This window comes from Sus scrofa, chromosome 13 (assembly GCF_000003025.6).
Source record: "Sus scrofa isolate TJ Tabasco breed Duroc chromosome 13, Sscrofa11.1, whole genome shotgun sequence".
In the NCBI taxonomy this organism is placed as follows: Eukaryota; Metazoa; Chordata; class Mammalia; order Artiodactyla; family Suidae; genus Sus; species Sus scrofa.
Window position 1 is genome coordinate 126,969,594 of NC_010455.5, and position 27,723 is coordinate 126,997,316.

The 27,723-nt window shown below is 38.4% G+C and overlaps 1 long non-coding RNA gene across 1 annotated transcript in view; it reads right to left on the minus strand.

The window, feature by feature from the left end:
- Window positions 1-26,357, minus strand: part of LOC110256550 — a 44,722-nt gene extending 18,365 nt beyond the window's left edge. Inside the window, exons 1-2 of the long non-coding RNA XR_002338180.1 lie at window positions 26,185-26,357; window positions 17,811-17,900 (exon numbers count right to left, since the gene is read on the minus strand). This is a non-coding gene — a long non-coding RNA (uncharacterized LOC110256550). The remainder of the gene's footprint in view (window positions 1-17,810; window positions 17,901-26,184) is intronic.

Genomic DNA, 27,723 nt, shown 5'->3' on the forward strand with positions numbered 1-27,723 from the left:
AGCTGGGACATGGGGAAGAGCTATGGACAAGCAGAAGGTTACATCAATTCAATTGACCATTGATTGGATATTTAATATGGCAAAGCACCTTCTAGGCATTATGGGAGAAACAAGGACTGTCCTCTAGGACTTTCTAGCTTCTGCCTGGAAGGTAGAACTGCAAACAGCTTATATGATTTGGCAGTGGTGAAAGAGACCCTAGGATGAGCTTTGGAGATCCAGTCAATCACCCATTTCCCCAAAATCAATACTACCTAAATGTAGATACTCTGGCCTTAGGCATTCTTGTGTTGATAAGTTGGTGAAAAGATAGTAAAAGAATAGTAGAACACCAGAACCCCATTGCCCATCCATTCAAAATATTACAGATTATGTCCACCAACCCCAAACTATCCAGTCACTTTGCTGTACAACAGGAGTTGAAGAAACCCTGTAAATAACTATACTTAGAAAAGATGAATAATAGTAGATATAGGATATTCTAGACACCGGTAAGTGGTCCCAATCCTGTTTTAGCAGCATACTGAAATTTGTCGTTTGGGGTGATCTACTCCCTTGTACCAAATTTCATTTTGTCTTTAGCTCCACCCATCTCTAATATTTTCTAATTGTCATGGAAACAGCATATCTGTGAGAGGCAGTGAAGTTTAGCCATATTAGAGCTTGTACCTTTCCAGCTAAAATCATAGTATTAATTATTGGGAAGAGACTAGAATGGCCCTTGATTTCTTTCTTCTCTTTCTGTCCCTTATCTTTTTGATTCCTCACTGTAACCTCCTTCAAATATAAGCTGTATCGTGCTCTTTACTTTGTCACATTCCCCAGTGATGCCCACTGACATGAAGCCTGGAAAAATAAAAACAATCCCGGTAGTGTGCTCCCACGAGAAAACCAGGAGCTCTGATGTTGGCTTCACAAAGCTATGTGACCACTGATCTTCTAGCCAGTTTCTTTCTGTTCGACTATGTGCTACCCATGTTGGTCTGCTTCTGGTCCAGCCCAATTCACTCTTGTTCACCATGGAGCACACTGATGAATGAGGTATGGACCTTGTTGTCTGGTTACTGAGAGTCCATCAGAAAAGAAATGACAAATAAGCACACAAACAACCAAATAATAATGTGGGAAAAGATAGTGTCTTTTCTTTTCAGGAAAAAGGCAAAAAAGACAGTGGGGTTCAGAAGATGAAGAACACGCATCTGGCCTGAGAAAAGTATAAAGGGAGAGGGGCCACTCAAGTTGCCCCTTGGAGAACAGAATTGTGTTTTAATAAGAGAATGTGGAGAAATAAGGCAAGATGCATTGAACAACTTAGGGTTACAAAGCTATGTGTGGGGGAGGCCTGCATGGAGAAAGGGGCACCTTTAACTTAGCAGCAGATTATGCAGCTGGAATAGCTGATTATGCTGGATCGTGGAAGACTTTGGACACCAGTGTTCCAAAAGAATGACCTATGTGGTAGGCAGTAGAAAGCTTCTAAATCTCTCTGATTAGAAATGTGACAAGATTAGGAAAAAAATGCATGATGAAATAGCTCTGAAGAATACTTTAAAAATTTAAGTATTTGTCTAAGTAAGCAATGATGATGCCTGAGTATTCTGGGAATAGATATTGTAAGAGGAAAAGCTGCTGGACTTGGCCAGTGATTAGTAACAGAAGTCCAAGAGAAAAAATCAGAGCTTAACTGTGAGTTTTGGGCCAAATTAACAAGGCCAGCTGGGACTTCCCTGTGGCAGAGAGGGTTAAGGATCTCGTGTTGTCACTGCTGTGGCTTGGGCCACTGCTGTGGTGTGGGTTCAATCCCTGGCCAAAATAAATAAGTAAATAATAAAAATAAATAAATATATATAATAAATAAATAAAAATAATAAATAAAACAAATAAATAAATAAAAATAAATAATCCCTCTCCTAAATAAATAAATAAACAATGCTCTCTGGAAGAGCCAGGGAAGTCAGGAAGAGGCACTGTCATGATGGAAGGGGACAAAGGCAGAGTGGATCTGCTTGAGCTTCAAAGATCTTGAAGGATACAAACAAGGTGTTGGTTAATTCCTTAGGAAAGTGGGTTGGTACTGAAATCCACTTAGGTTTAGAATACCTGAGTTGGTTACCATTATTGTTTGGTGGGCGTTGAAGCCATAAATGTGCATGAGAGGAAGGCAGTGAAGACAGAGTAAAGAAGTAGGAGAAATGGCTCTTTTTCCTGAAGCCTCCCTTGAGCTCTGGTAGATGGGTCTGGCCAGCACCCAAACAAGCACAGATCTGTGGGTTTCTTGGATCTGTTCACCACAGTGACTAGTCCATTCCAAAGCCCCAACAGTCAGTTGGATCAGAGTGTAACCACAGGCATCTGATCTTGACCAGAGTAAGCTCTAGAGATCAGCTCTGCTTCAGAGAGGGCCCGGAATGGAACACTTCTCAGCCCACCTTGCCTTCTCTTCAGTACAGTTACATCACAGTTGTAGAATTGCAAGGTTGAAAACAGCTTTATTTGTGTGTGTGTGTGTGTGTGTGTGTGTGTGTATTTGTATGAATAATGTATCCATAAATGTTTTGTAAATTATAAATGGTTATACCATTATTATTATTGTTGCCAATAGTATAAAGCAGAACAATATTGAGATGGTGGATAACACAAAAAAAAACCACAAAGTCTTGGCAACAAACACTTTGGGCTCCTCGTTTGTCACTTGAGAAGACCAAGAGGGGAACAGCTTGCCTGAGATCCGACAGAGCCACCGGCAGGACTCAAACCTCTGGGTTTCCAGTCAAGTCCTCTTTCCTTTTTTTCAGCCATGTTAATCCTCTCCCCATTCTTGCTTTTTTTTTTTTTTTTTTTTTTCCCTCAATCTAACACACAACATAACATTGAGTAGAGAAAGGGGTCATTTCTTCCCTTTCATTTTCAGTTCTAAGCTTGAGGGCAATTTGGAATACTTGCCAGCGAGTTGGAAAATGGAAAATTCCTTCCAGCACTGAAAGAATAGCAGAAGATTGTGTTTTAACCCACTGACTGGGCTGAGGATTTAATACAATCAGGCTTTTCCTGGGTGCTGTGGGAGATGAGGTGAGTCAGAGGGGGTCTGTATCCCAGCTCTTCACAGTCCTCTGGGAGGTGCACATGCAAACAGCTAAGGCAAAGCTGAATGGCATAACTGCCAGAGGAAGACAAACAATATTTTTGGTTAGTTCACATCCTGAATGGGTAGAAACCTGGAGGCTCTGATGTTTGGCATCGCCTGTGATATGCTAGGAGAAACAAAGGTCACCTTTAAGGAAACCATGTTTCCATAATGCCAGGCATTCTAGGAGTATTTATTTTATTAGTACTTATTTTTATTGCAATATAATTGATTTAGGATTGTTTATTTATTTATTTTTTCTTTTTTGGTGCCCTCAAGGCAGGAGTTCTTGGGCCAGGGATCAGATCTGAGTCGCATTTGCAACCTAAGCTGCAGCTATGGCAATGCCAGATCCTTAACCCACTGTGCCAGTCCAGGGATTGAACCTGGTCCCAGGCTCCCAAGACTCCGCCAATCCTGTTGCCCCACAGCAGGAACTCCAGGATCATTTGTTCTTAAAAGTGGAACAGGAGTTTCCTGGTGGTGCAGCAGCTGAAGGATCTGAGTCCTTCCAGGAGCTTGGGTTGCTTCAATGGCACAGGTTGGATCAGTGGAACAAACTTCTCTCTCCACCTGTCTTTTTACACTCTCAGACTCTGGGGGCCTTAACAGTAGACTCCAGGAAAGGCGATGGAAACATCCTATGACCCAGCACACCCAGGACAAGAAGCTACAGGGGTTTTGGCTCACTGCCAAGCTGCAAGATGAACCCGATAGGGTTCCTAAATAACAGCGTGGCCTCAGCCTCTGGCCTGACTTCGTGCTATTCCAGTCGTGTGACCTGTCTCCTCCACTGATCTAAGATAACACTTATCACAGACCGCCTTGGAATCAAGTTACTCTTGTGCAGGCCCGCTTCCGCCTAGACCCCATGCCTCATTCACCTCTATCCCCCAGAGCCCTGGCACTCAGTAAAGCCCAGTAGGAGTGTAGGGTTGGCTGTAATTACAGCAGACCTCTTCCTTTTTCACAGGTAAAAGCTATGGCTCTTCTTGGCCAATTTGAAAAGGAGAAAATGTACATTGTGTTGAAAGCCTTGAATGATTTCAGAGACCAGGGCTCTGAAAGAAATGCAGATCTACAGTTTACTCCCTGGAACTCTGTGGCAGTCCTTTCCCCTTCCACACCTGCATTTCTGTAGGTGGTTAGAGGGGTTAATATGTTTTATCCCTTTAGTTCTCAGGTTTATTTATTTATTTATTTTTGTAATTCTATGATTCTATTACTTTGCTAGGTAAATTCAAATGTAAAATCCTTTTTGGCTCAATTTCTCTTTCTTTATCTCCACTGATCCTTGACAGAACAAGATGTAAATGAATCAGAATTTGTTCTAAACATAAAAAAGTTTTATTTATTTATTTTAAACATGAGTGGAGTATAAGAGAAAGATCAATGTGCTGTTATTGAATGAGAATAATTTTTCATTCATAGGTTCTGACCTTCCAAACTCTAGACCAAAAGTCTTTAAAAGCATGGAAATAGTTATTTCTTGTTACCACGCTGAAGTGAACTTTGTTAATTTTGATTGGCAGATAAGGAAGCATCTTGGGGATTTTAAGAAATTCTCCAGTGTCACAGAACCAGTCAGTGTTAGTATCAGAATCTCAACTCAGACTGACCTCCTACTTTGTTTCTTCGCTCCTTTTATCCACCTTGAGCAAGGCACTTCTGTGTCTCAGTTTGGCTGTAAAACGGACTTGATAACATTTCACAGAATTCATGGAACATTAAAATCATATTCGTAAAACAGCAACAACCTGGGAAGCCTGAAAGAGCTAGCTAAGAGATGATCCCGTTAATAAATAGCCAGTGTCGTAGCCCAGGTCCTCAAGTCCTGCTTTCAAATGAAAGTGAAATTCAAAAGCTGTTGATCTCTCAGTACCAAAAATCTCTTGATCTTAGTTTTGCTCAATGCCTTGTCATTTTATATCCCTAGATCCAGTTATCAAATTGCATAGCTCATGAATTCAAGTTTACTTGCCAATAGAATTAGAGGAGTTAGAATAAAACTAAGAAAATCTAAAGATTATCCCTTGGATTATTTTTTAATTATTAAGTTAGCAAAATTTTTCAAAATGATAATCCTTATTAAGGATACACTGAAACTAGTGCTCTCACATATAGCCTGTGGCAATAGGAAATCCTCTGTAATACAATCTGTCAATGCTATCAGATGGCAGTGTTCGTGTATATACATATATACATATGCATGTATTTTTAATTTTATGGCCACACCCCCAGCATATGGAAGTTCCCAGGCCAAGGATTGAATCTGAGCCACAGCTATGACCCATGCCACAGTTGCAGCAATGCCGGACCCTTTAATTCAAGCTGCAGGGCCTGGGATTAAACCCACACTTCTACAGCCACCCAGTCTTCTGCAGTTGAATTTTTAACCCACTGTGCCATAGGGGAATGCCTTGGACATATATTTCTGACATACTAATTATTTATTTAGTGATGTAAGAAGGGGTGAAAATTTTGGAAAAAGGTGAATATGCTTGTCTCTTTTGCCTTTACATATACTTGACTTTAACCCAAGTCAGCCTGCAGCTTTTGTCATTTGTGGGGATGCAAGTGGGGAAGTACAGGAAGTCATTAGGGTTAGTATAACAAGAATGTGGAGGGAGAATGTTAATATTCTGTTTCTGGCAACCAAAATAGGAATTAAATGTCTACAGGAAGTAATGAAACTTAAAGCAAGGCTTATAAAGAGAAAGTGATTTCCTGAATTCCCCTGGTCTTCTACTTTAAGGCCTGAAAGATTGATCTTACATTTTAAGGAAGATACTGGTCACATAAGGAAGAGAAAGAGGGGATAGCCCATTCCTGCCAGTTTGAATAATTCTAAGAGAAGGAAGAGAAACCGAGATTAGGTACCATGTTTTTCTTCCCCATCCAGAGGACCCACTATATTGATGCGTGCAACGAGAAGTAAGAGTTGCTTAAGAAATACCTAACTAAATGGGGGAGCAGAGAGGTGGAGAGGAGGAGCAGGAAGAACCCAAAGACAGTTGGAGCAATGGCCTGCTTTCATATTCAGAGCATGATGGAGCTTAAGGCATAAAAGAACTCCAGCCTTCTGACTAGTGAACCTCAGACATGGTGCAAGAAATGAGGATCAGATGGTCTAGAAAAGTCGATGTGCCAGACCTGTTCATTACTGTGCTACTCACAATGGCAAAAAAGTCCACATAAACTCCGTGTCTAATAAGAAAGAAATATTTAAATCGAGGTACCCTCCTTTTGAATCAGAGTTTTATGAGGAAGTTGACATTGAATGTAAAAAAATACTATAGCATGGAAATCTGAGCTTTTTCTCCTGGCACTGAGTTTCATCCATTGATTTTTAAAATGTTTAAATATTTAAGATCTATTTTGCAGGTAAATTTGTGTTTTGCAATGGTATTGAACTTTTCGTAAATGAGGACTATACATTTTGTTTGCACTATATTCAAAATCAGTTGGAAGTTTTTGAACTAAATATTCAGTGAATGAAGTAATTTAAAAAACATTAGTATTGAAACTTTTAGATAAATATAGTTATTAAAAATAAAGTTTATGAACAGAAAGATGTTGAAACTTACCCCTATAAAAGCAGGAGAGAAACAAAGCAAATTAAATGATGAAAGTCCAGACTGCATAAAAAATTTAATTTTAAAATTATTTAATTTCATTTTAGAATATGTAAACTTATAGAAAGAGAATTTTAATGAAGCTCCTGTTTATATTAGATAAATTTATAGTCTATTTTAGGATGAAATAAAATGGAGAAATCCTTTTATGTTGTAGCATCTAAGTTTTGTGAAACTTCCAAATGAATAAAAAAAGAAAAAGTTTATTTAATGAGTTTTGACTTATAAAAATATTTATTGAAGAAAAGCATTCTAAACAGAGGCAAAAGACAGTATCTTTGAAAATATTTGGGCTGAAATATTTGTACATTTTTGTATGAAATATATTAGAATAGGAAATACTTTCCATTTTGCAAACTTTGCACTGAGTTTATCAAATATTTCAACCGCAATGAAAAGAGTATTTTCTCAATTAAAAATATGCCTATAGTGGGAGTGCCCATTGTGGCTCAGCCCATTGTGGCGCAGCAGAAATAATCCGAATAGTATCCATGAGGATGTGGATTCCATCCCTGGCCTTGCTCTGTGGATCAGGGATCCAGCATTTCCCTGAGATGTGGTATAGGTCACAGATGTGGCTCAGATCCCATGTTGCTGTGGCTAAGGAGTAGGCAGGCAGTTGAGGCTCTGACTGGACCCCTAGCCTGGGAACTTCCATATGTGGCAGGTTCGTCCCTAAAAAGAAAAAAAAAAAAGTCTCTAGTGACGACTCAGTTGAAAATGACAATAATTTCAAATTTATTAATTGGAAAATTGTAAAATACTTTAAAAAATATTTCAGTCAACTATCTGAAAAAAATTAAAATAACGTCACACTGAAAATATGTGTTCTTCAAAAAACATGAGTTTCCTGGTATTAGAAACATATGTAACTAAGAAAATTAGTAGAATTTGTGAACGTATACAAACAATGGTCATTCAGTTAGGTTGTTAAGTTCAGATAATTAATATGAAGACTTTTTTTTTTCCAGCTTTAATGTACATGGATACATATTACTTAAAATTTTTAGTGAAAAATTATTTCCGCTTTTATTTTTGAATGGTACTATTTTATGTACATCGTTATCATATGCCATTTTATCAAAATAAATCAAAATAGATCAAAATAAATAAAGATTTCAAAAATATTTATATAATTAATATAGTCACTTGTGATGGAGTATGATGGAAGATAATGTGAGAAAAAGGATATATATATCCATGTGTGACTGGGTCACTTTGCTGTACAGTAGAAAATTGACAGAACACTGTAAACCAACCATAATGGAAAAAATAAAAATCATCAAAAAATAATAATTTTAACTACACTTTTATTCTCAAAATTGCCCTGAATTGAACATATTCTATGATTTCCCCTAGCAGAGAGATTTCTCCATATTGCTCCTTTATATCCAAAACAAAGACTGGAGACAAAACAAAATTCTATTCTTAAGCATCGAGAAAAGACAGCAAAGAATTTTTTGTACGTGCCAAAATGATTGCACTCGGTGGTGAGGATTATGAATTCTTATTTCTTTTCTAATTTCCATTTTGAAAATTAATATCATGTTATTTTTATAAGGAGGAATTGTGCTAGAGAAAAACAGAAAGTGTTTGGAACTTCATGCAGAAAGAGACTGCTTGAGTCAGTATGGCTTCTGCTAATAGGACTGAGGGCAGCAAAGGTAAAGATGCAGGCACACGGTGCCAGCTTCCCCCACATCTCGTGAACACATGCCTTGCCTGCATCTGTCAAAGCCTCAGCTGGTCAAGATGTTCTTCCTTCCTTGCCCTCCAGACCCAGCCAAAGTAGTACTGACAAATAAGGTCAGATTTGGGGGCTGAGGTGAGTGAAGCATTTTATATTTATATCCATAGACACACACTCCTGTGTATGTTCCAGTGACTTCAGGGGACTTTCCACAGCCATGGGTGTCCTGTGTCTGGTGTGAGGTAACTCCCTGGCCCAAGTAGTTCTCTAGATGCAAATCACTGGGTGAAGGGGGAAGAGGCTCCCGGGGTTATGAATTGAGGTGGAAAGGGTATCTTTCTCCACCATGTTTATCTCTTTTCTGTTCTATCTATTCACTATGCTAATAACAAACATAGGATTTTTTGGATAGGGTGTTTTGTTTTCCTCTGACTGTGACTGCTAGCTTTAAGATTAAGGATCTATGGAATATGTGACTTCATGACTTTCAGCTTGTATATGGCTGGGGTTTTTCTGAGTGATTATTTTGATTATCTGAGGGGGACTAATATACATAGAACAAATAAAATAGAAGGCTGCTTGGCATGAAACCAATACATGGTAAGTATTGGGTATTACTTTGACCCTTTATGGAGGAACAGTGTCTAGAGGGGAGAGTTTCAGTGGAGACAAGAAGATGATGAGAAATGGTGTGAAATAATAAGAATTAACAATTTAGAATATAAGTTGAGCACATATTACATAGAAGGCTGAGACTCCGAGAATAAAATAGTGAAGACAATTCCTGACCACAAAGCATTCACAACCAGATGATGAAATTCAACTGAGCTAAGTGAGTGTAATGTCTTCCATTTCATGCAAATTTCTAACCACACTAGTATGCATTTTCTGGTATGAGTGTTCAAAGGAGCTAAAAATTGTTGACCAAAATTCAAGCGGTGGAGGGAACGGTGGCCATCCTCTCTTTATTAGTATATTTAGAGAGCAACCTCTGCCTGATGGACTCTTTTTTACTCACTGACATCCTCTAGCACAAAGCAATGGTTTAAGTGAAATAAAAGTACAGTATGGTTGTTGGGGAAGACACTGTTAGATTGCCTATCTAGCAGGTTTTTTCCATTTCTTTTTTGTTAACAGAATCTGCTTCTGTTGGGATTTGAGGTAGCAATGTGCTCAGGAAAAGTGACTCCCAACCTTCAATGATATTCAAAGGGTGAAGTTTCCTTTCCTTTCCTTTCCTTTCCTTTCCTTTCCTTTCCTTTCCTTTCCTTTCCTTTCCTTTCCTTTCCTTTCCTTTCCTCTCCTCTCCTCTCCTCTCCTCTCCTCTCCTCTCCTCTCCTCTCCTCTCCTCTCCTCTCCTCTCTTCTCCTTTCCTCTTCTTTCCTTTCTTTTTTTTAATGGCCACACCGGCAGCATATGGAAGTTTAAGGACTAGGGGTCCAACTGGAGCTTCAGCAGCCAGCCTATACCACAACCACAGCAATATCAGATGGAGCCATGCCACATCTGTAACTTACACTGAAGCTTGTGGCAAAGCCAGAGCCTTAACCCACTGAGCCAATCTGGGGATTGAAGCCACATCTTCAGGGACACTATGTTGGGTTCTTAACCCATTGAAAAACAAGTAGAACTCCTCAAAGGGTGAACTTTCATTAATTTAAGGCTAACTAATTTAAGACATTTTTGCTAGTGAGTTTTGCTTTGGCCAGTCATTTGTTCAGAGTGGTGTGCAACCCTGTTCTTGCTAATAGAAAGTAAGGGGGTGGTACAACCACTATGGAGATCAGTATGGCGGTACCTTAGAAATCTGCACATAGAACTACCATATGACCCAGAAATCCCACTCTAGGGAATATATTTGGACAAAACTTTCCTTAAAAAAGACACATGCACTTGCATGTTCATTGCAGCTCTATTCACAATAACCAAGACATGGAAACAACCCAAATGTCCATTAACATAAGATTGGATTAGGAAGAGGTGGTATATATACACAATGGAATACTATTCAGCCATGAAAAAGAATGAAATAATGCCATTTGCTTCAACATGGATGGAACTAGAGACTCTCATACTGAGTGAAGTAAGTCAGAAAGAGAAAGACAAATACCATATGATATCACCTATATCTGGAATCTAATATATGGCACAAATGAACCTTTCCACAGAAAAGAAACTCATGGACTTGGAGAATAGACTGGTTGTTGCCAAGGGGTAGGGGTAGGGAGTGGGGTGGTTGGGGAGCTTGGAATTAATGGATGAAAACTATTTCCTTTGGAATGGATTAGCAATGAGATCCTGCCGTGTAGCACTGGAAACTATGTCTAGTCACTTATGATGGAGCATGATAATGTGCAGCAAGAGAATGTGTACACGTATGTGTAACTGAGTCACCATGCTGTACAGTAGAAAAAAAATTGTATTGGGGAAATAACTATTAAAAAATAATGATAACAAGAAATAAACAATTAAAAAAATTTAAAAAAAGAAAGTGAAAATGTGTTGGGAAAGTTCAAATGAAGGAGCTTGAGAATTAAGGTTAATATTAAAGATCCGTTTGACATCAAAATGGAGAAAATAACTTGCTATATTGTCTTTAACAGAACACTTTATCCTTCTCGGTCTCAGTTACCCCATTATATTTATCACTTTTGTCTAATAAACAGAGTTAATGTTAATTTTATTTTACTTTATTTTTTTATTTTTATTTTTTTTGTCTCTTCTAGGGCCGCACCCACGGCATATGGAGGTTCCCAGGCTAGGGTTCGAATCGGAGCTGTAGCCACCAGCCTACGCCAGAGCCACAGCAATGCGGGATCCGAGCTGCTTCTGTGACCTACACCACAGCTCACGGCAACGCCGGATCCTTAACCCACTGAGCAAGGCCAGGGATCAAACCTGCAACCTCATGGTTCCTAGTCAGATTCGTTAACCACTGCGCCACGACAGGAACTATTTTAGAGAAAATAATTGGATGTTAATATGATTTCCAAACAGTGAATACCTATAACATGCAAATGATTACTATTAAGAATGAACTATTTTGATATCTTTATTTTAAAATTTTTGTACAAATAAATCAGTGATGTCATGAAAGTATATGCTAATACAACAACCCTAGGAAAGTGTGCTTTTTACTTAAAGAAACTGAAGGTAAATATAATAGTATACAAAAGACTTGCCAAACATTTATTTATGTGTACATATTTAATTCTCATTGTCTGAATTAATTTCTCTCAAAATCCATGTAATTGGTTGATAGATTGGTTTCCAGTTATTCACTCTTAAGAGCAATGCTTCAATAAGCATATTTTGCATATTTCCTTGCACAGATGTGAGAGTGTTTCTCTAGAAAAGTGAAGATTAACTTCTGTCTTGTAGCATATACATGAGTCTAAACTGTACTAAATGCTGTTAAATGGTTCTCTGGAGTGGTTGTGACAATTTGCCAATTCACTTACACGGCATGAGAATCCCCCTACTCTCTCTGTTTCACTCTTTGACATTATTGAACTTGTTCATTTTGCCAATATGATGGTAGGGGAATTGAAAGTTACTGTTGTTTAATTTGAAGTTCTCTTTTTAGAAATTAGAATAGCTAGAAATAGGTGTGATGGCAATCAAAAGAATTCATGATAACAGTGATTACATAATTGAGGTTTATTTTTCTCACATAGGAAGTTGCTTGCATCGCTTTTGCAGATCATTAATGTAATCAAGAAAATTAGGCTCAGCCATCTTTCAGTTGCATTATCCTAAGAATGTTGTCTTTTCTTTTTCATGCTTATTATCCTGTGGTTGCAAGATGATTGCCACTGTATCATTTCAATGTTCAATAGAAAAAGAGGAAGGCAGAGAGATGGCTCATATAAACTCTTATTGAATCTGTTCCTATTTATCAGCAAAGAGAGGATCCCTAATCTTCACTCCAGCAGACTTCTTATGCAGTTTTTGCTCAGAACTGTTAGTCAATATTAATACATTGTTCTTGAAGCTTTATACAAGCTAGAAAAAAATGAGTATATCCCTCATATGTTTTTTCTTATCCCAAACTGTCTAAGTATTTTGAGGATCTCTATTATTTATATGACTTTTAGGATCAAACTTGTCATGCTCGACTTAAAAAAATCCTATTGGATTTTTATTAGAATTGCATTTTTTTTTTTACATTCTGGAGAAATTTAAAACTTTATAATGTTATAAACAGCAAAGGGTTGATCCTACATTTTAAATTCAATCTGACAATCTCCGCCTTTTAACTGAAGTGTTTAGTCTCTTTACATTAATGTAATTATTGATAGAGTTGTGTTTAAGTCTACCATATTGGTAATCTGTTCTTGACTTTCTCTTAATACTTTCATGCCTTCTTTCAGATGAATAAATTATGTGCTATAAATACACTATCATTATTTTGACATTATAAGAAATGATAAAGATAAATTCTATGGGAGAAAAGGAGATTAAGCCAGATGTAATTTGAGATTTTCAGGAAGCATGAAAAATATCAAAAAGGTAAATATCTAGAAAATGTGATACATCTGTTATTTTGTATTATATAAGCATTTAAATGTCTAAATTATTTTTGAGAGGACTGTTAATTGCTTAAAGCAGAGCAATGATAATACATTGCAGTTTTTAGAGCATATATATAAATAAATCATAAAAAGAACAAAGGGTGTTTACCCTCATTTGTGGAAGAAGACTGCTTCAGCTCTAGTAGCTCCACCACGCATAGAAATAGGGGTGGCTCTCTCTCTCTTTTTTTTTTTTTTTTTTTGTCTTTTTGTCTTTTTGCCTTTTTTCTAGTGGCCGCTTCCGTGGCATATGGAAGTTTCCAGGCTAGGGGTCAAAATGGAGCTGTAGGCGCCGGCCTACACCAGAGCCACAGCAACACGGGATCTGAGCCGTGTCTGCGACCCACCCCACAGCTCACAGCAATGCCAGATCCTTAACCCACTGAGCAAGGCCAGGGATTGAACCTGCAACCTCATGGTTCCTAGTTGGATTCATTAACCACTGAGCCATGAAGCAAACTCTTTTAGGAAATATTTTAGGTTATTTTGGTATTTTTATACCTTCAAACTTCTTGTGGGTTTCAAAAACTGATATGGTAGCTTATATAGTTTGTTGTTTATGTTAGGGAGATTTTAATTTCTATATCGATCTTAATCATAATAGAATCAGAAATATATCACTCACTTTTATTAATTACGAAGTTAATATTTGATCCATAGTTTATTTTAAAGTCTGCTTTTTAGTTTGCTACTATATGAGGAATTTGATGCCTCTGATGGTGATTTATAATTTTATTGCATTGTGTATTATACTAATTATTCGACTTTTAGAAGAGTTATTATCTTGTTGGCATTACTGAGAAATGGTATGTAGACCTGGAGCTGCTGCCTCTCATTTTTTCCACAAGGATATAATCTGCCTAAGAATGAAGCCAATATAGAACTGAGAAATAGAGAAAGAGCAAGGTCTAATTATATTAGCCCATAAATCAAGTTGCTTCTAAGGTCTTACTTGGACTTTCCAGTAACATAAGTCTATTATTTCCCTTCTTGTCTCAAGCTATTTTGGGTTGGATTTTTGTTGTTGTTGTGTGTAACCTGATTAATGTGGGAAACATGATGAATACATCTTTAGGAGTATTGAGTGTGTTGTGATGGAACATAGCATGTCTCAGTGTCATAGCATGTAGTTATATCCTCACTATATATAGTGAAGATGTTAGTTCACAACAAAATATCCAGAAAGAGTTCCCTGGGGCTTGTCAGCCATGACCATATGTGATGAGTTAGTGCTACAAGAAAGGTCTTTATCATCTGAAGACATAAATCTCCTATGATGGTTAATTTTACATCCCAATTTGACTGGCTCACAGGGTACCAGATCTTTGGCTAAACATTATGGCTAAGGATTTTTGTGAGGGTATTTCTAGCCAGATTAGCATCTGTGGACTCAGTAAAGCAGATTGCCCTGTCTAGTGTGAATGGCCATCATCCAGTCCACTGAGAGCTGAATGGAACAAAAGGTAGACTTTGTCCGTTTTCTGTTTAAGTGGTTGAGGCTAGACATGGATCTTCTACCCTCAGACTAGGATTTATTCATAGTTCTCAGCCCTTCAGACTTGAACTGAACCATTTATAGGTATGCATGTGTATTATATGTTTATACACACACACACACACACACACACAAACACCCAGAAAGAGAGAGAGAAGCACACCTCCTTTTATTGTTTTGCTTTAGTGGCTTTGCAGATGTTGTGTATTTTTATAAATTGAAGATTTGTAGCAATGCAGTGTCAAGCAAGTCAGCCGAAGCCATTTTGTTCAATAGCATTTACTTACTTGGTATCTCTGTGTCACATTTTAGTAATTCTCACAACATTTCAAACTTTTTCATTGTGATTATATTTGTTATAACTTGTGATTAGTGATCTTTGATATTACTACTATGATTTGCTGAAGGCTCAGATGATGGCTAGAATTTTTTAGCAATAAAGTATTAGTAATTAAGGTACATATTTTTTTAGACATAATGCTATTGCACACATAATAGACTACAGTAGAGTGTAAACATAATTTTATATCTACCAGGAAACTAAACGTTTGTGAGACTCACTTCACTGAGGTGGTCTGGAACTGAACCCCATCTCCAAGGTACGCCTGTATATTTACATGTACAAATACATATATTCCTGGTTCTTGTTCTATTCTCTGAAGATTCTTGGCTAATACAGCTCCCTTTTGCTGTCTTATAGAGTTGGAAATAATGTACAATTCTATTGCTTTCATTACTCAAGACCTTTGGTTCCAAGCAAAATCTTTCTTAAAATGTCTGTCTTTGACTTTTTTTTTTTTTTGGTTCCTGGACCAAATTCCAATGTGTGTGTCTGTGTGTGTGTGTTGTGTGGGAGGTGTATTCCCACACAATGCCAAGCAGTTTTCAGACACCAGCAGTGTGTCTGAGAATTAAACTCATCTCTGATGACGAGCTACCCGGAGATAGGGTAAGATTTCACAGCTTAAGGATTCTGTCCTATAAGACTGCCTCTTACCACTTCAGATACCAGTCCCAGGTTCAGGTTGTTACCTGTGCTCCTGACTTTCCAGGTATAAATCAGAGGTTCCCACTATTGACCCCCACTCAGGTTGGATTTGTTTGTTGGAACAACTCCAAGAATTCAGAGAAACATTTTACTGACAAGATTACTAATCTATTATTTTTAAAAAAGATGTAACTCAGGCAAGGCCAGGTGGATGAGATGCACAGGGTAAGGCATCTGGGAAGGGGCAAGGAGCTTCCATGTCCCATCCAAGAGTACCACTTTCTCAGTATCTCCATGAGCTTACCAACCCAGATTTTTGGGTTGTATGGAGGCTTTATTAAATAAGCATGATTGTTTACACCATTGGCCATTGCTGATTGACGTCAATCTTCAGCCCTTCACCTCTCTTTGGAAGACAGAGGGTAGGACTGGAAGTTTCAACTTTCCAATCACACCTTTGGCCATCCTGACAACCAGCTCCCATCCTTAGCTGCTTTTTAAAAATCACCTCATTAACATCAAAAAGATACCTTTAGGGCTCCAAAGAGTTTTAGGAACTCCATGCCAGAAACTGGGATAAGACCAAATATATATTTCTTATTGTAAATCACAGTATCACAACCAGCATTCACATGAGGGCAATGTTACATTGTTTGCAGCTTGGCATCATCAAAGAGGAGACAGTACTCTGGGCTTGGTGACTGTCCTCATTTGTTTTCCTTGCCATTGCCAATATTTACCAAACAGAACTGGCTTTGCCATGGTTACCAGTAAATTGGTGCCTGTGCCCATCCAGCTAAGGCTGTGGTGTCTATACCTGAGCATGCATATGCCCAAAGATGCCTCGGTGTTTGCAACCTGCGGCATTTCCTGAACAGCCGCATCATGTAATTATTCCCTACATTTCTTCAGGAGAAAGCCAGAGGAAAAAAGGTTCTCTGCCAAAACTCATTTTTTTTTTAAATAAGAATTTAAACAGAATGAATCCTTGAGCAATCACTTCAGGGTAGTTTAAACAGGCCAATCCTCCTCTACAAAGTGTTTTCTGGGCCCTACCTCCTCTCTATTCCCTGGACTGTTGTATTTTACTTAGGACCTCATTTCCTCTTACTTAGACTATTAGTACCAATCCTTCTATAACTGCTTAAGGCTTGCATAAAAATGATATTAACTAGTCTTTTCAATAACCCTTTAGTGTAGGTGATGTTTTCCCCATTGTGCCAATGGTAAAGCTAAAGATAATTCCCCCTCTGTTATATTGTGAATTGGTTCTAGAACTCAGACTTCCCACTGCAGTACTTGATATCCTTATGGTTATACACTTTTGACTCTGACACCACTGTTTGAATTCGGCTGAATGAGTCCTCATAAGTAAACTACCGTAACAACAAACCGTAGATCTCAAGGATTAACAGAATAGAAGTTTGTTCCTCCTTATATAAAAATTCAATGTTGATGATCTTCTCTGTAGTCATTCAGGAACCTAAATTCCTTCCTTCTTGTGCCTTCTCATGCCTCTAACCTAAGTTTCTTCCTTCTTGTGCCTCTTCCGTGAATGATGTTTCTAGGATCCATCAGAGAACTGAGGTAACAGGATAACCCACTACTTATATTAGGAGAGACACATATATTCACAAAAATCCATTTCCCTGGAGCAGAAGCTCCTAGAGCCATAAACTTGCAAAACATTTAATTTTGACAAATTGCTAGAAATTGACTGAGGACAAGTGTGAGAGTAAGAATCTCCTGGGCCTCTCAGTCTTAGGAGAAGCCAAAGGCATTTGTGAGCTTTATGTCCAGAAACCCAACGAGATCATCCTTGTGAAGATTCCAGAAAGATCATTTTATGGATATCTCAGGGGTCGAGGAAGAGTGATTGCCTTAGTTTTCAAGGGCTGCCATAACAACATACCACAAATAGGCATGGCTTAAACCAATGGAAATGTATCCTTCATAGTTCTGGTACATAGAAGTCTGCAATAAATGTGTCAGCAGGGCCATGCTCCCTCTCAGAAACCTAGTGAGGAGAATCCTTCCTTGCCTCTTCCTAGCTCCTGGTGGTGGACATTGACCCTTGGTATTCCTTGGCTTGTGGCCACGTTGCCCCAGTCCCTGCCTCTGTTATTCCCTCTGTATGAGGATACCAATCATAGTAAATTAAGACTCACCCAAATGATTTCATCTTAACTTGATTAACTCTGCCAAGACCTTTTTTTTTTTTAAACAAATAAGGCTATATTTATAGAAAGTTCATAACCGTAATCATTATGAAATATACCTAGAATCTTCAAAACAAAGGCCTACCTTTCAGGAGCAAGGACTTTTCCAGAGCCTTATCACAACTGAGGTGAGGGAATTCCTCCCACTGCAAGCCTCTCCAGCCTTCTGCCTCACCTAAGAGAAAAAGTAAGAAAACAAGCTCAATAGAAGTTATGGCTTTAAGACAATAGACTGGAAGTGCTGTAGCCAGGAAAGGGAGTAGGGGACAGAGTGGGAAAAAGAGCTGTTCTACTGGAGAAACATTTGTGAAGGTCACAGTCCCAAGACATAGGTCCACTAAAAGACTGAGATTTTAACCAGAGGATTAAGGAACAGTCCCTATCAGGCTCCAGTATAATAACAGTGGATTATAGCTTAGAAAGCTGCCAAATAGACTCCCTCTTAAGAGGAATACTTAAGGAAGTACAAAGTCAAGAGAGGAGACAAAAACAAGGACACTAAAGAATTTGGATCTTCTGGCACTTAGAATTACAGCAAACATTAAACACAGCCAAACTCCTAGCCAAATTAACATAAATCCTCACACTAAAGGCCTATTTATCTCAGTGTCTATTTCCCAATAAACGTATACAGCTTTTAGAGCATACCAAAAGGTAAAGGAAAACACAGTCTGAAGAGATAAATCATCCTTAGAACCATCGCCATGTAGAACACAGATATTGAATTTCATGCATAAGAAATACAAAATAACCATTAATATGTTAAGGGCTCTAAGGAAAAAAGTTGACAAAATGCAAAGAGATGGGTAATATAAGCAGAGAGATGGACACAGTCAGGATCCAAGGGAAATTCTAGGAATTAAAAACAAAGCAAAACAAACAGACAAACAAAAATAAAAACACTATACCAGAAATGAAGAATGCCTTTTGATGGCTCATCAATAAATTTGACATTGCTCAGGGATAACTGAGCTTCAAGATAAACAAATAGAAATTTTCCAAGGTTAAATTTAAGGGTAACAATACATACAAAGGAAAGAAAGAAAACAGAACGACCCAAAGCAATGAAAAACTACCTTGACTATCAAGAGGAAAAGAGAGAATAGAAAGAAAAGAACAAAAAGTGAGGTAATAATGATTAAGAATTTAGCAAAATTAATGATAGGCATACCAAATTACAGATGTGGGAATTTCAAAGAATACTAGATAGGATAAATAATAAACATACATTCATATATCAATTACGATAGGATTTTCTAAGCATATCATACTCAAACTCAGAAAATTAAAGAAGAGATAAAATCTTAAAAGATGGAAAAGCAAAAAAAAAAATTTACTTCTATAGAGAAAAAAGGGTAAGAATTATAGCAGACTTGCCATCAGAAACCAAGCAAGATGAAGAACATGGCATGATATTTTTAGTGTTGAAAGGAAAACCAAAACCAAACAACTAACCTAGAATTCTATATCTGGAAAAATTATGCTTTGAATGTGAGGAAGAAATAAAGATTTTTTTCATACAAATAAAAATTGAGGCAATTCTTTGCCACCAGATGTTCCCTGAAAGGAATTTTTAAAGAAATTCTTCAGACAAAGGGAAAATGACCATCAGAAAAACGGATTTCCTGACTAGGAACCATGAGGTTGCAGGTTTGATCCCTGGCCTCGCTTAGTGGGTTGGGGATCCACCATTGCCCTGAACTGTGGTGTAGTTCACAGATGCGACTTAGATCTGATATTGCTGTGGCTGTGGCATGGGCTGGCAGCTGTAGCTCTGATTGGGCCCTGCCCGGAAACCTCCATATGTCACAGGTGCGGCCCTAAAAAGCAAAAAAAAAAAAGAAAGAAAAAGAAAAACAGATTTACATAAAAGCCAGAATTCCTGGACAAATTGGTAGTTCTAGGCCAAATGCAGGAAAACAAAATGAAACTGGAACATGCTGCAATGCCAGGAAGTAAGGAAGTATTCAAAAAACCAAAAAGGATGAGCATGTCAAAGGAGCAGAGAAGCCAACCTGAATATGCTCCCAATGGTCCAAGCTGGAATAATGTGAGCAACAAAAGAAATAATGCTGTATTGGATTATAACTGAAAGTATAAAATTAATAGGATAAGTCCATACGGATGTGTATAAACAATTAAAACAAGAAATAAGTGGGAGAGATGGAACAAATTTTTCGTACATGAGTTTTCCATATAATATACATAGAAATCTCCTTCCAGAAACTGTCAGTTAATTCTTCCTCTTATTGAGTATGGGCTGAACTTAGGAAATTGCTTCCAAATAATGGCATATTTAAAGAAAAACTGTATAGAAACTTTACAGATGAGTATTTGGTGTATTCTAACTAATGAAGTGATCCAGGTTAACATCACCAGTGCTAAGTCATGTTGCTATTACTTACTTCCTGATCGAATGTGATAAGAAGTATACTTCTCCTCTATAGTACTTTTCCTCCAAAGCCCAAAACACTGTAATCATGTAAAATTATGTCATAATCATAAAAAAGCCAGAAGACAAACCCGTATCAGGGGACATTCTACAGAATACCTGACCAGTATTATTCAAAACCATCAAGGTCATGAAGAACAAAGAAGAGTGACGAATTTCAAACACCAGAAGAGACAAAGGAGAAATAATCAATAAATGCAATATAATATCTTAGATTAGATCCTAGAAAAATTGGTGAAATCTGAATGAAACATGGAGTTTAGTTAATAGTAATATAATCATGCCAGCTTCTAAATTTTTGTCCAAAATACCGTATTTATATAAGATATTACTATTAGGGGGAGCTAGGTGAAAGGTGTATATGAATATTTTGTATTGTTTTCACATCTATATTCCATATCTTAAATCATTCCAAAATATTTTAAAAAGTAAAAAGATGAAGATACATCATGTAAATTTGAATCATAAAAAAATTTGAAGTGGTCATATTAACTTTCAGCAAATTATATTTCAGGAAAAACAATATTTCCTGTGATAAAGTGGTTTATTTTATGAAGATTTAAAGGTAAATGTATCTAGAAGACATAGAAATCTTAATGTATACTCACCCAGTAACAGGACTTCAGGAAACAAGAAGCAAAAACTAACAGAACTAATATAACACCTGCCAGTAGCAATGAGTATATGAGGTCATTTTCTGACACAGGTCTGACTTATAGATGATTTCAATATTCCTGTTCCAATGACTAATAAAAAAATAAATAAGGATATAGGAGAACCAAACAACAATTCTATAAATCAACTTGACCTAATTGATAGCATTAAATACTTTCCCCAAGAACAATAGAATGTGTTTTTCCCCCAGTGCACGTGAAACATTATTGTGATATGTTGTTCCATAAACTAAGTCTCAGTAAATGTAAAAGGACTGAAACTATACAAAGCATTTTCCTCTGTCCTAATAGAACTAAATTAGAAAACAGAGTTCCCGTTGTGGCTCAGCCATAATGAACCCGACTGGTATCCATGAGGACTCAGCTTTGATCCCTGGCTTTGCTCAGTGAGCTAAGGGTCCGGCATTGCTTTAAGCTGTGGCATAGGTCACAGACGTGGTCCAGATCTGGTGTTGCTGTGGCTATGGTGTAGGCCAACAGCTACAGTTCCGATTCAGCCCCTAGCCTGGGAACTTCCATATGCCATGGGTGCAGCCGTAAAAAAAAGACGAAAGAATAAAAAAAGCTAAGTTAGAAATCAATAAGAAGGGAGTTCCCGTCATGGCACAGTGGTTAACAAAACTGACTAGTAACCATGAGGTTGAGGGTTCGATTCCTGGCCTTGCTCAGTGGGTTAATGATCTAGCGTTGCCGTGAGCTGTGGTGTAGATCGCAGACACAGCTCGGGTCCCGCGTTGCTGTGGCTCTGGTGTAGGCTGGCAGCTACAGCTCCTATTAGACCCCTAGCCTGGGAACCTCCATGTGCTGCAGATGTGGCCCTAGAAAAGGAATAAAAAAAAAAAAAGAAATCAATAAGAAAAGGGATATATCAAATTCCCCCAATGTTTAGAAATTAAATGGTGCACTTCTAAATAAGCCATTGATCAAAAAGAAATAACAAGGAAATTAGAAAATATTTTAAACTTCATGAAAATGAAAACATGACATAACGACACATGTGGGATTTAACTAAAGCAGCATGTAGAAGGAAATTTCTAGCATAAAATGCTTGAATTTTGTGAAAGACAAGTCTAAAGGCAATGCATACATTTCCACAGGAAACTGGAAAAAAATAATGAAATCAAAACTAAACAGGTAGAAGAAAGTAATAGAGTGGAAAGTCTGACACAGAACACAAATGAAACATGCAGATATAAGCTTCTCTTTAAAAATAATCAATGAAATTGATCAGTCTGTAGTAATACAGATCAAAAGAAGGAAAAGTCACAGCTTACAATTATCAAGATGAAATAAGGTACAATTCTAAGGATAAAAAATATGATAGGGGAATTTTATAAACAACTTCAGAGCAATCTGTTTAGCAACTTAGATGAAATGAATAATTTCTAGTTAAACAAACTGACAATACAAAATGTTGGAGAGGATATGGAATAGCTGGAAATCTCACAAAGTATTAACACAGTCAACAATGGGACTGAATCTCAAAACATTACATTAAGGGAAATGTGTCCAATATAAGGCATTGCATATAGTGTACTTTAAAATTCATTTATATGAAATTCTGTAAAAGACAAATTTATAGTGACAGAAAGCAAATCAGTTGTTGCTTGATGTCAGGTTGTGATGGGACTGATTAACTAGGTACAAGGGAACTTTCCATTATGTTGGTAATACTCTGTCTCTTAAAGATGATAGTGGTTGGTGCTCCTGTTGTGGCACAGCAGAAACGATTCTGACTAGTATCCATGAGGATACATGTTCCATCCCTAGCCTCACTCAGTGGGTCAGGGATCCGGCGTTGCCGTGAGCTGTGGTATAGGTCACAGACGCAGCTTGGATCCCATGTGGCTGTGGCTGTGGTGTAGGCCACCAACCATAGCTCCAATTTGACCCCCAGCCTGGGAACCTCCAAATGTTTCACCAAAAAGCCAAAAAAAAAAAAAAAATTCCTCCTCTGTCCAGTGGGGCATGAGACTTGATAACATCTAAGGTTCTTTCTAGATCTGCATTTCTGAGACATCATATCAGTGTCCCTATCAGAAACGGGAGAGAAGAAACAACCCTCCACAAAGTTGCTGAATATAAACTCCTCAGATTTGAGAGATGACTAAAGGAAATTAAAACAAGCAAGAGCTGAAATAAACTATCAAGCCTATGTGTGATTCTTTAAGAGGAGTTTTGCCTTATTTTAAAGTTTTTGGTTTTTTGCTTGGTTGAAGAGATTTATACCTTTTAAAAATCATTCCTGTTATACATGCCCTCCTGGGTTTTCTGAAAACATGGGCTACTGCAACAAAGGCATCAGTAAAGAATATTTTCAAAGGAAGTCACTATGCATATTGTTCTGGGAGTTTGTGTTTTTGTCATTTCTTTTACTCAATATTTAATTGTTTCTTTGGTGTCAGAGATGAGGGGTTCGAGCTACCTCCAGAGGCCCTGAGAGAGACCTCATCAATAAAGGTGTCCAGAGGCAGTCTATCCATAGGTTCAACATGCATTTCTAGTCATGTTTCAGAAATCTCAGGTCATGGAACCATTGGTGAAGATTACTTTGGAAGGTTCACTTGTTTGCATATCAAAGTTAATGGTGGTCATGGATGCTATGGTGTAGCTCACTGTACCCTCCTGCCACAGGACTGAAGCACTCATTCCCTGAGTGCTCAAAGTATTGGTAGCTGAGTTCTCCCAGTTCAGACTCTTTCCTGGGACATCCTATTGGCTAAAGACATAACCTAATGTCTTCATTCCTCCTTCCTAGAAGGAGCCATCATTGGATGACTGCTCAAAGTGGAGGTATAAATGTCTAGCCACCTCCTCCCCATCTAATTAGGACTCATCTGAAGTGTCAACCCAGTGCTAAAGCTTTCTGTAGATATGACTGACTCCTCTGATGTGAGTAGATTGCAATTTTAGCCCCCTTCTGCCCAATCTTGCTTCTCCTCCTACAGATGCCCCTCCAAACACCCTTTGCAATTAACATTCTACTGTAAATCTTCAAAAGAAAATAAATATCTATTAAAAAAAAAACCACAAAAACAACCAAAAAATTCATCTCAGACTCTACCTTGTGGGGTACTGAATTGTGAAAAAGGTCCAAACTTGCTTCTTTTCATGTTCATGTTTAGTTGGAGTTCTCCTGTAAAGAACTAATATGCCCAGTGTCCTCCTTCCTGCCCCATCACCATTCTAGCTTCATCTACAGTTACAGATCTCCTACATACAATACTTCATTTCTAGGCAAGTTATCTTTTAGTTATATACATATACTTTAGGGATATGCTCAATCAAAATGCATCCATATATCCATAAAAGACATGTCCTAAAATGTTCAGAGGTACATTGCTGTAATAGTCAATTACTGAAAACTGAAAACATGTACCAGCAGTAGAATAGATAAGTAAATTGTGGTATAATCCTACAATGGAATGTCATACATCAGTGATGTGATATAGTCTCACAGTGGAATATCATATACCAATTAAAAAGAATGGTCTGAGATTACAACCAAAAATATGGATGAATCTCACAAACAAGATGTTGTGTGGAAGAAGTGAGATGAAGAGGGCATATACATTATTTAATTTTTTTAGAACAAAAGTAGAGAATATTTATCTCTATTGTCAGGATGGTGGCTATCCTTTGGGTGAGGGAAAGGTCACTAGGAGAAAGTATAATGAGAAGTCTGAAATACTGGCCATATTCTATTTCTTATTCTCGACGTCGAGTGTTCATTTTGTTATAGTCACTGAGTACAGTTATGGCACAAAATACTTATCTGCATGCATGCATAATATATATATAGAGAATGCAATAATATATTCCATATGGTACTTCCATACAGTTCAAAAAAGTGCTTCCAAACATAGGATTTTATTTGAGCTTCTTGGGACTGGTGATGCCAGGACCATTATCATCATTTTAGAGTTGAAATAAATGAGCCTTTGAAAATTGTTTCAATTCAATTCAACTAATATTTTTTAAACCCCTAATGCATGCCAGGAAGACAGGACATACTGAGTAGTAATAAATCAACCCTTATAGATTTAAAAAAAATGAAATAATTTACTCCCAAAGAACATGATTATAGAATTTTGGAAATAGAAGGGACCCCAGACACCAGCGTCACTCTCCTTTTCAAGGTGATGGTGAGGCCAATCTAGTGGCCCTGATTTGAGTTAAGTTTCTTTCTTCCTCCCTTCCTTACTTCCTCCCTCCCTCTCTTTCTTTCTTTCTTTTGCTTTTTAGGGCTGCACCCATAGCATATGGAAGTACCCATGCTAGGTGTCGAACTGGAGCTACAACAGTCAGCCTACACCACAGCCATAGCAATGCAGGATTCAGGCAGCATCTATGACCTACACCACAGCTCATGGCCACACCGGATTCCCGACCCACTGAGTGGGTCCAGGGATCAAACCCAGTCCTCATGGATACTAGTAGGGTTCATTTCCACTGTGCCACAACGGGAACTCCCTTGAGTTAAGATTCTGATTCCAGCACAGTCACTGGGTGACTCTGGGCAACTTACCTACACTCTTTGTGCCTCAGAACCTCGATCTGAAATGCAGTGTTAAAAATACCCACCTGGGGAGTTCCTGTCATGGCTCAGTGGTTAACAAACCTGACTGATATCCATGAGGATGAGGGTTTCGATCCCTGGTCTTGCTCAGTGGGTTAAAGATCCAGTGTTGCCGTGAGCTGTGGTGTAGGTCACAGACTCGGCTTGGATTCCGCCTTGCTGTGGCTTGTGGCAAAGGCCTGTAGCTAGAGCTCCTATTCAACCCTTAGTCTGAGAACCTCCATATGACTGGTGCAGCCCTGGAAAGACGAAAGACGAAAAAAAAAAAAAAAAAAAAAAGAAGTACCCCCCTGGAAGAAAGGCTCCAAGGAAAATTTTTTAAAATCTGTGAGAACATTTAACATACTTCCCAGCAACTAGCAGTCCCAAGATAAATTACTCTCCTTTCCCTCAAGGTGATCCAAGATGAGTGGCTCAAAGTCCAACACCCTTTCTCACATGCTTTTCTGCTTCTCTAAATATATACAAACAAAGACGTAAAGTGTTAGGTACACCGGGGGTGTGAGGAACATGCCACATAAGCCCTGTCCGCTTTCCAGGGAATCTGCCTTTGGAGCTTCTGTTTCATAACCTGTGGGTCTGGAGAGCCTCTGGCCAAGCAGGGAGGCAGGGGCTCTCCCTGGTGTTGACGGCATGGCTGTGAGAGTACAGATGAGTAATCCTCTCTGGGAGGAAGGCAGATATAGCAGCCTGGAAAGCACACATTCGGGAGGCTGGATAGGAGAAAGAGCTGAGATGAGCAAAGACCACCAACCTGGGTGTGTGATGCAAAGCCTCAGGAATGTGTCCGAAGCCAATACAGCGGCCATCCTCCTCGTGCTCTGTAGTCCTCTGAGCCCTGGCAGCTGTTATTGTGACTGTTGCCTGACACCCTGACCTTTGCTGACACTGTCCTTCCGTCTTGTTTTTCGCCCACTGCTGTCCCTGTTTTCCACATACATGTTGATGGCGTATAGGTCCATGGAACAGTTTGGGGAAAAAAAAAATCTCAGTCTCCTGGATACTTGTCCTAGGACTGCAATGAATCACTTGTTCAGAAAATTGAAAGGAACTCTCATTCCAGGAAAACACTGCCTGCTTCTCTGCAAAGGGCTCTCCCTAATCTGGCCATTCTCTTTATGCATGTAAAGGAGGGCCAGACTCTTCAAAGTTATTTCCACCCATGAGGAAGCTTCCTTATATTTTATAAAGCACCTTCCTATCTCCCACTTCATTTGCTCTTCACAACAGCCCTTTAGGGGAGGTGATCCAAGTTACTTCCTTTTCACTGCAGAATACAGTGAGGTTCCAAATGGTCTCCTGAATTGCCCAAGAAAGTGAATGTCAAAATTAAAACCTGAGTCTACTGAAAACCGGCCTATTGCCTTACCCTGTGCTGGCTCTCAAGTCCACAGATAGATCTACTGCTTAGCAATCTGTTCTTTCCTAACTTGTACTTGCTCTGGAAGGGCTACCAGCAAGAAGAGCCTCTTCTGTTCTCACCATAGTCTATGAAAATTAATTAAAGAAAAGGACCATGTGAGCCAAACAGACAACCTGAGGTAGCCTTGAGAATATGTTTGGATGTCTTCTCTCAGAAGCTGGATCGACATCCTCCATCTGGGATTACTCCGCTCCCCTTCTTATGTCCTGCATAAACATTTGTACTGTATTTAAATCATCTACTTAAGCATTTCTCTCTTTCCCTTACATATAAGATCCCTGAGTTCAGGGACCTTATCCATCTCTTTATTTTCTGGTCCCTGAACATGGTAAACACAACGTTTGATTGCATGGTTGAATATAAAATAATATAGTCAATGGTATTGAGAATCCAAAGGTATCTAAAAAGTAATGTTCCTTGATCCTCATTTTACTAGGAAGAGATTGAAGTTTAGACAGTGACAAGGACATAGTCAAGGTCAGAAAGAACAAGATGCAGGAACAGGACCCCTTCTCCAAATGCTAGTGTAGGCTCAATTCTGGGTTTCAACTGTAATGCTCAAGATCCCTTGCCTTTCAAATCACCCCATTGAATTATATCTGAAGATAATAAGAAAATACTACAATCTATGTTGCTGGAGAAGTCTCCTCATCCAGAAGTACTTCTGAGCATTCCTCAGAAATGTTCAGATGTTATAGTGGGTCAGGCTATATGTGGCGTACTCATCCTCTCCCCTTGCTGTTTCCCTTAATCATGGACATGGTCTCCTGCCATTCCCCAAGCACAGAGCATGATGTGCAAAACATTTACCAAAGAGCTGCCGGTAGCACAAGAAAATTGCAAAGCCAGAATGAGAAAACTGGCTATTAG